Here is a 10369-nt window from a genome sequence, read left to right as displayed (position 1 = left end):
CCTGATGAAGGAGTGTGACGTGTTTCTACGGTCCCAAGTCTAATGACCTTTTATAGACAAGGTCTTAAAGACACACATCGCATTTTGGAAATCTCAATTCGGCTGGGAAAATGGCTGTAAAAATATTTCTGTTCGACTTAGAGAAATAATTCAAACCTTTTTAGAAACTATAGACTGTTATCTATCCAACAGTAGTAAATATATGCATATTGTAAAATAAAAAGTTTCTTAGGAGGCCGTTTGAAAATGTGCACATATTTTCCAGTTTTTTCAATATTCACCTTGCAGCCATAAGCAATGGCTTTTTTTCTGGCCTCTCTTCTGTAAAGCCCAGCTCTGTACGGCTTCAAATGGTCCTATGGACAGATACTCCAATCTTCACTGTGGAGCTTTGCAACTCCTTCAGGGTTGTCTTTGGTCTCTTTGTTGCCTCTCTGATTAATGCCCTCCTTGCCTGGTCCGTGAGTGTTGGTCCTCTTCTTGGCAGGTTTGTTGTGGTGCCATATTCCTTCCATTTTTTAATAATGGATTTAATGGTGCTCCGTGGGATGTTCAAAGTTTCTGATATTTTTTTATAACCCAATCCTGATCTGTACTTCTCCACAACTTTGTCCCTGACCTGTTTGGAGAACTCCTTGGTCTTAATAATGCCGCTTGCTTGGTGGTGCCCCTTGCTTAGTGGTGTTGCAGACTCTGGGACCTTTCTGAACAGGTGTAAATATACTGAGATCATGTGACAGATCATGTGACACTTAGATTGCACACAGGTTGACTTTGTTTAACTAATTATGTGACTTCTGAAGGTAATTGGATGCACCAGATCTTATTTAGGGACCTCATAGCAAACGGGGGTGAATACATATGCACTCACCACTTTTCCTCTTTTTTTCTTTTTTTGAGACAAGTTATTTTTTACATTTCATTTCACCAATTTGGACTATTTTGTGTATGTCCATTACATGAAATCCCCCCCAAAATATGTTTAAATTACAAGTTGTAATGCAACAAAATAGGAAAAACGCCAAGGGTTGAATACTTTTGCAAGGCACTGTAGCATGTGACAGGGAAATGGTTAGCTTTCACACATTTCTGAACACTATCCACATGACAAGTGTGTCAGGATTGCACCTGCTGTAGCCTACAGGTTACTCTAAGAACCATTCCTCGCAAATATCCAATTCAACATTCGATGTCATGCCAAAATGTGAGCAATGCTGGTCGTTTCATTTGTACAGCATCAATATATTTTTTGTTTATTTGATGATACATACATTCTCCTTGTCTCTTCAGCAACATTACTGCAACATTACTGTTATGTCAGCATCATGCCAATAGATTATAAGCACAACAGTATCAGGTCGCCATTGTAATATAGGTTTTTCCCGGTTAAATAAAGGTTAAATAAAATAGCATTTTCTTTTATTACTGATGAGGGAATGTAAAGCCTACTGTACTTCAAGTGGCACCCCAGACTCATTTTCACCTCATTTAACACCTGGTTAACTTAACAAAAGGCATACCTCAGTAGGTGGTGCAGGTATGTAATGACATAGCACAAGTGTGCGGGTGGGCCCCCTATTTTGTCTTCCTTTGTTCCTCAATCAAATGGGGAGGTCGATGACATCACAAATTCTCATCAGACCAACTACTTGAATATCCTATTCCTTGAATTTTCCTTGAAAACATGATTTTGTTCAACAATTATTTGACCCTTTATTGTGTGTACGTTAATGTATTTATACTTGGGATATCACTTTTCACAGAAAAGTWKTTTTTTTTAACTGGAGAATATATTTAAAGAGTCGATTTTTGATCACAGATTAAGCGTCTTGAATAAATGGAGTCATGCCCATTGAAACAACTATTATGCTGAAAATATGGAAGATATTGTTTCATTTATACGGAATTACTTCAAAGATAAAAAATGTTTTGCCATAAGTGCCCCCTCAAAAAAGTAAATGCATTATGTCTCTGACTAGGATTTCAAGTTGGTTATTGTCATACAGTACAGTATATACATAATGACATACTAATGAATGTACAGTATATATATACTGAATGGTACATTCACAACAAACCTTTTATATTTGCCAATAAATAAACAACTCAAAACAGACATCATGCCATTTCAAAGACATATCATCTTGACATATCATATAGCACTGTCTCCTGTATCCCATACCATTTAAATATGCGTGTGCCGCTACTTTTTAACTCTATCCACRCTTGTGGTTGGTCCATATTAGTCCWTGACCACAAGAGAGAGATTGCATTTGGGTGGTTGTGATGCGATGAGCACACGCTGGCATTCTGGCATTTCCTCTGAGCTATGGTCCAGTTGTTAGGCATGTTCTAATGTTTTAACGTTGGGGATCTGCGGGAGGGCTCGGCTGACATTCACCATAGAGGAAGACCCAGGGCCAAGTAAGCCAGTCGGGTCGCTTGGATGCTCCAGGATATAAATGGCACCGGGTAAAGATAACCCTCCGTGACAGTCAAGCAGTCAATTCCTTAACGAGGGGATCACCATTCATATACATTTGGGATGTCGGTAGCACTTTATCAAAATCATTTTCACGGTTAAGTCATTTCTATAAATGCTTATACATGCTTATAAGTGCTATTATATATTATAAATTAATATCAATACAATATATGCTCATGAGTTGTAATGATTATAAATGTGTACAAATAAATGAACTATTTGTTGATTGTATGTACACTATTTATAAATAGTTAGGATAAAGTGTTACTGTGATTTTGAACTTAAATGAACCATGTTTTTCACCAGTAAAGAAATGTATGGAAATTCATAAATCATAAAGCGTAGATCAATATAAGTCGATATTAGACATCAATGTGGCAGGTGCATAGCATACCCACCAGATGGCACCGGTAAACTGTAGAGTAGAGGCGTCTGTGCATTTTGTACGTCTGGACTAGAGGACGACAGTGTTGTAAGTCGTCAGAAATAAAAGTATGGACACAGATCTGCTCGTATATGATACCACAAATGGAATTACATACCAGAATAACTACCAGTGGAATTACCTATGGAGTATTGTTAATAGACTAATAGTGGTGTACAGTGAGTTATATACTGTGGTAGTGGTTATCCTAGTGGTTAAGAGCATTGAACCAAGTTCAAATCCTCAAGCACACTAAGTGAAAAATCTGTTGATGTGCCCTTGAGCAGGGCACTTAATATAAACCGAATGAATACAAGCTTCTGCTAAATGACTAAAATGTAATAATATATATATATATATATATATTTTTTTTCAATTCTATTTTTCAATTTTCTTGGGAAAGAAATTGTATTGCTATATTAATACAAGTATTTACATAGCTGGAACCCAATCATACATAATGTTTTTCCCCGTTTGTTACTTATACATTGGGAAAGGAATAGGCCTGTAAGTAAATCAAATATTGTTAGATAAAATATGACTTTTGATTGAGTCTGTTATTTTATATTGTATACAAATGCATACTAAACAGTGAATATAGTATTTTATAAACTGTACTGACATTTCCTAAAACCCTTTTTGTACCTTGCTCTAACATGCGTGCTATGCAGATCACACACACACACATCAAGTGCTCTGTGGGAAATCCCATATCTGCAATAGATTGATCAGCCTTTAAGTCTATTCTATTCTTCTTATTTCCACTGAGAATTGGCTGAGAAGTTCTTTAGTATGTATGTAATCTAACACCACTTCATTTGGCTTTAGAAATGACTTCCACACCATTCACACACAGCTTTACTCTAGCTAATGTTTGTAAAACAGCAGATGAGTATAATGCCGTTCTCCAGAGAGAAGTAAAAAATTTGTTATTTAAATGTAATAATTACAATAACTCCAAAAGCATTCATCAATATAAACGTTTCTGGAGACAACCGATCTAATTGAAAATAACTCTGTTTCTAATGTTTGCTAATGTGCCGACTGACACAGTCTTCTTGCCCTACATTTATTCCTCGCTCTGATCATTTTAGCATACCTTTCTCTCTATGGTGCGTTGTGTTTGATGTCCAGCCATACAATTCTTAAATGTCAATCTGGTATGTTCTTGCATAAAGATACACATCAAGGAACATGACACTTCTGTCATGAGATTAGCCTCACACAATTGATGCCTGGAGATAGGCATCGCGGACATGAGACGAAGTAAATACATTGCATTCAATGGGGGAAAGATTAGAGCCACAATAATGATGCAGAGAGATAGGTGTCACAGACACGATGTCAAAGTGAATACATTGCTTGCGATGAGGTTGACGTATCGATATGCATCAAGTAGTTGACACATAAGTCAATTGCATTCATGTCTGTCTGTTTTCACTTTCTCGCTCTCTATTCCCTTTACCCGCCTCCTTCTCTTCTGTCTCCCTCCCCTTTATTTCACCTGCTCCACCCTCCCTCTCTCCTCTCTCTCTCTCTTTGCCTCCTTCTGTCTCTTTCAATTCAATTCAAGGGGCTTTATTGGCATGGGAAACATATGTTAACATTGCCAAAGCAAGTGAAGTAGATAATATACAAAAGTGAAATAAACAATAAATATTTACAGTAAATACTACACTCAAAAAATTTCCAAAAGAATAAAGACATGAAAAATGTCATATTATGTATATATACAGTGTTGTAACGATGTGCAAATGTTTAAAGTACAAAAAGGAAAATAAATAAACATAACTATGGGTTGTATTTACAATGGTGTTTGTTCTTCACTGGTTGCCCTTTTCTTGTGGCAACAGGTCGCAAATCTTGCAGCTGTGATGGCACACTGTGGTATTTCACCCAGTACATATGGGAGTTTGTCAAAATCGGGTTTGTTTTCAAATTCTTTGTGGATCTGTGTAATCTGAGGGAATACGTGTCTCCAATATGGTCATACACTTGGCAGGAGGTTAGGTAGTGCAGCTCAGTTTCCACCTCATTTTGTGGGCAGTGTGCACATAGTCTGTCTTCTCTTGAGAGCCAGGTCTGCCTACGGCGGACTTTCTCAATAGCAAGGCTATGCTCACTGAGTCTGTACATAGTCAAAGCTTTCCTTAAGTTTGGGTCAGTCACAGTGGTCAGGTGTTCTGCCACTGTGAACTCTCTGTCTTTCTCTCCCTACTCTTTATCCACCCTCCTACTCTTCTCTCTCCCGCCCTCTTCTTTCATTTACTTTTACATTTTAGTCATTTAGCAGATGCTCTTTTCCAGAGGGACTTACAGTTAGTGCATTCCTGTAGAGTGGCGCAGTGGTCTAAGACACTGCATCTCAGTCCAAGAGGTGTCACTACAGACCCTGGTTTGATTCCAGGCTGTATCACCACCGGCCGTGATTGGGAGTCCCATAGGGCGACACACAATTGGCCCAGCATCGTCTGGGTTAAGGTTTGGCTGGGGTAGGCCGTCATTGTAAATAAGAATTTTTACTTAACTGACTTGCCTAGTTAAATAATGGTTAAAATAAAGTGCAAGTGCTGTTTTTTTATTCATATAAAACATTTTTTGGAGGGGGGTCGAGGTGAGAAGGAGGATTATTTAAGATACTGTGAAGAGGTAGGGTTTCAGATGTTTTCAGAAGATGGGCAGGGACTCTGTTCTAGCTTCAGGGGGAAGCTGGTACCACCATTGGGGTGCCAGGACAGAGAAGAGCTTGGACTGGGCTGAGCGGGAGCTTCCCTCCTGTCAAGGAGGCTTTCACCCCCTCCCCGCTCTCCCCCCTCTTCCTTCTATCTCTCTCTTTCTGCATCCTCTCGCTCTCCTCTCTCTCCCCCCTCTATCTCTCTATCTATCTAAACTCAAAAAAACTCAAAAAAATAAACGTCCTCTCACTGTCAACTGCGTTTATTTTCAGCAAACTTAACATGTGCAAATATTTGTATGAGCATAACAAGACTCAACAACTGAGACATAAACTGAACAAGTTCCACATACATGTGTCACGCCCTGGCCTTAGTTATCTTTGTTTTCTTTATTATTTTAGTTAGGTCAGGGTGTGTCATGGGGGATGTTTGTGTGTTTTTGTCTAGTCTAGGGTGTTTGTATTGTCTAGGGGGGTTTGGTAGAGTTSATGGGGTTGTGTTCAGTGTAGGTGTTTATGTAAGTCTATGGTTGCCTGGATTGGTTCTCAATTAGAGACAGCTGTCTATCGTTGTCTCTGATTGAGAGTCATATTTAGGTAGCCATAGGCATTAGGTAGGTTGTGGGTAATTGTCTATGTCTTGACGTTAGTTGCTTGTGTCTGCACTTTCGTTTTGTAGCTTCACGGTCGTTTGTTGTTTTGTCTAGTTTGTATTAGTGTTCGTGTTCGTTTCATCTTCAAATAAATAGAAGATGTATTTATATCACGCTGCGCCTTGGTCCTCTCTTTCACCTAAAGACGATCGTGACAGAATTACCCACCATACCAGGACCAAGCAGCGTGGTAACAGGCAGCGGCAGCAGGAGCAGCGCAAGGAGGAATGGACATGGGAGCAGAGTCTGGACTACACTACGTGGGAGGAGATCGACAGGTGGGCGATCGACCCAGGGAGAATGCCGGAGCCCGCCTGGGATTCTCTGGATCAGTGTGAGGAGGGATACCGGCGAATGGAGGCAGCACGACGACGTGGTAGGAAGCCCGAGAGTTAAGCCCAAACATTTCTTGGGGGGTGGCTACAAGGGAGTGTGGCGAAGTCGGGTAAGAAACCTGCGCCAACTCCTCGAGCTTACCGTGGAGAGCGAAAGTACGGGCAGACACCGTGTTATGCGGTAAAGCGCACGGTGTCTCCTGTACGTGTGCTTAGCCCGGTGCGGTACATTCCAGCTCCTCGTATCGGCCGGGCTAGATTGAGCATTGAGCCAGGTGCCATGAAGCAATAAAATGCAAATTAATTACTTAAAAATCATACAATGTGATTTTCTGGATTTTTGTTTTAGATTCCGTCTCTCATAGTTGAAGTGTACCTATGATAAAAATTACAGACCTCTACATGCTTTGTAAGTAGGAAAACCTGCAAAATCGGCAGTGTATCAAATACTTGTTCTCCCCACTGTATATATCTACTGTATCTATTCAATTAAATTCAAATCAATTCAAGGGGCTTTGTTGGCATGGGAAACATTTGTTTACATTGCCAAAGCAATAATACACAATGGTGAAATAAACAATAAAAATGAACAGTAAACATTACACTCATAGAAGTTCCAAAATAATTAAGACATTACAAATGTYGTATTATGTGTATATACAGGTGTTTGTTCTTCACTGGTTGCCCTTTTCTTGTGGCAACAGGTCACAAATCTTGCTGCTGTGATGGCACACTGTGGTATTTCACCCAGTAGATATGGGTGTTTATCAAAATTGGGTTTGTTTTCAAATTCTTTGTGGATCTGTGTAATCTGAGGGAAATTTGTGTCTATAATAAGGTCATACATTGGGCAGGAGGTTAGGAAGTGCAGCTCAGTTTCCACCTCATTTTGTGGGCAGTGTGCACATAGCCTGTCTTCTCTTGAGAGCCAGGTCTGCCTACGGCAGCCTTTCTCAATAGCAAGGCTATGCTCACTGAGTCTGTACATAGTCAAAGCTTTCATTAAGTTTGGGTCAGTTACAGTGGTCAGGTATTCTGCCACTGTGTACTCTCTGTTTAGGGCCAAATAGCATTATAGTTTGCTCAGTTTTATTGTTCAATCTTTCCAATGTGTTAAGTCATTATCTTTTTGTTTTCTTATGATTTGGTTGGGTCTAATTTTGTTGCTGTCCTGAGGCTCTGTGGGGTGTGTTTGTGTTTGTGAACAGAGCCCCAGGACCAGCTTGCTTAGGGGACTCTTCTCCAGGTTCATCTCTCTGTAGGTGATGGCTTTGTTATGGAAGGTTTGGGAATCGCTTCCTTTTAGGTGGTGGTAGAATTGAACGGCTCTTTTCTGGATTTTGATAATTAGCTTGTATCGGCCTAATTCTGCTCTGCATGCATTATTTAGTGTTTTACGTTGTACACAGAGGATATTTTTGCAGAATTCTGCATGCAGTCTCAATTTGGTGTTTGTCCCATTTTGTGAATTCTTCATTGGTGAGCGGACCCCAGACTTCACAACCATAAAGGGCAATGGTTCTATAACTGATTCAAGTATTTGTAGCCAGATCCTAATTGGTATGTCGAATTTTATGTTCCTTTTGATGGCATTGAAGGCCCTTCTTGACTTGTCTCTCAGCTCATTCACAGCTTTGTGGAAGTTACCTGTGGCGCTGATGTTTAGGCTGAGGTATGTATCATTTTTGTGTGCTCTAGGGCAACGGTGTCTAGATGGATTTTGTATTTGTTGTCCTGGCGACTGGACCTTTTTTGGAACACCATTATTTTTGTCTTACTGAGATTTACTGTCAGGGCCMAAATCTGGCTGAATCTGTGCAGAAGATCTAGGTGCTGCTGTAGGCCCTCCTTGGTTGGAGACAGAAGCACCAGATCATCAGCAAACAGCAGACATTTGACTTCAGATTCTAGTAGGGTGAGGATGGGTGCTGCAGACTGTTCTAATGCCCTTGCCAATTTGTTGATATATATTTTATTTATTTGTATTTATTTAAACTTTATTTAACTAGGCAAGTCAGTTAAGAACATATTCTTATTCACAATGATTGCCTACCAAAAGGCAAAAGACCTCCTGCGGGACCGGGATTAAAAAAATATAAATAAATAACATAAAGATATAGGACAAAACACACATCACGACAAGAGAAAACACAACACTACAGAAAGAGAGACCTAAGACAAAATCATAGCAAGGCAGCAACACATGACAACACAGCATGGTAGCAACACAACATGACAACAACATGGTAGCAAAACAACATGGTAGCAGCACAAAACATGGTACAAACATTATTGGGCAATATGTGTTGAAGAGGGTGGGGCTGAAGCTGCACCCCTATCTCACCCCACGGCCCTGTGGAAAGAAATGTGTGTGTTTTTTGCCAATGTTAACCGCACACTTGTTCATTGTGTACAATGATTTYATAACATGGATTTGTAATGTGGTATGTTTTTCCCTCAACACCACTTTCCATCAATTTGTATAGCAGAACCTCATGCCAAATTGAGTCAAAGGCTTTTTTGAAATCAACAAAGAATGAGAAGACKTTGTCTTTGTTTTGGTTTGTTTGTCAATTAGGGTGTGCGGGGTGAATACGTGGTCTGTCGTACGGTAATTTGGTAAAAAGCCAATTTGACATTTTCTCAGTCTGCTGTTAGTCTGCTGTTAATGATAATGCAGAGGATTTTCCAAAGGTTGCTGTTGACGCATATCCCACTGTAGTTACTGGGGTCAAATTTGTCTCCACTTTTGTGGATTGGGGAAGATTTCAGAGCTAAGGATGATGTTAAAGAGTTTAAGTATAGCCAATTGGAATTTGAGGATTGAGGATACCATCAACACCGCAGGCCTTTTGGGTTGGAGGGTTTGTATTTTGTTCTGTAATTCATCCAATGTCATTGGAGAATCCAGTGGGTTCTGGTAGTCTTTAATAGTTGATTCTAAGATTTGTATTTGATCATGTACAGTGGGGAGAACAAGTATTTGATACACTGCCAATTTTGCAGGTTTTCCTACTTCCAAAGCATGTAGCGGTCTATAATTTTTATCATAGGTACACTTCAACTGTGAGAGACGGAATCTAAAACAAAAATCCAGAAAATCACATTGTATGATTTTTAAGTAATTAATTTGCATTTTATTTCATGACATAAGTATTTGATCACCTACCAACCAGTAAGAATTCCAGCTCTCACAGACCTGTTAGTTTTTCTTTACCCTCTCTGGGGTAGGTGGGACTATATCGTCCCACCTGGCCAATAGCCAGGGAAAATACAGAGCGCCATATTCAAATAAAATTATATAAAAATCAAACTTTCATTAAATCACACATGTAAGATACCAAATTAAAGCTACACTCGTTGTGAATCCAGCCAACATGTCAGATTTCAAAAAGGCTTTTCGGCGAAAGCATAAGATGCTATTATCTGATGATAGCACAACAGAGTGAGTAGCATATTTCAACACTGCAGGCACGACACAAAACGCAGAAATAAAAATATAATTCATGCCTTACCTTTGACAAAATTATTTTGTTGGCACTCCAATATGTCCCATAAACATCACAAATGGTCCTTTTGTTCGATTAATTCCGTTGATATATATCCAAAATGTCAATTTCTTTGGCGCGTTTCATCCAGAAAAACACAGCTTCCAACTTGCGCAACGTCACTACAAAATATATCAAAAGTTACATGTAAACTTTACCAAAACATTTCAAACTACTTTTGTAATACAACGTTAGCTATTTTTAAGCGTTAATAATCGATCAATTTGAAGACGGGATGATCTGTGTTCAA

This window comes from Salvelinus sp. IW2-2015, linkage group LG2 (assembly GCF_002910315.2).
Source record: "Salvelinus sp. IW2-2015 linkage group LG2, ASM291031v2, whole genome shotgun sequence".
Lineage (NCBI taxonomy): Eukaryota > Metazoa > Chordata > Actinopteri > Salmoniformes > Salmonidae > Salvelinus > Salvelinus sp. IW2-2015.
The sequence above is the reverse complement of the archived record's forward strand: the minus strand, read 5'-3'. Positions refer to the sequence as shown.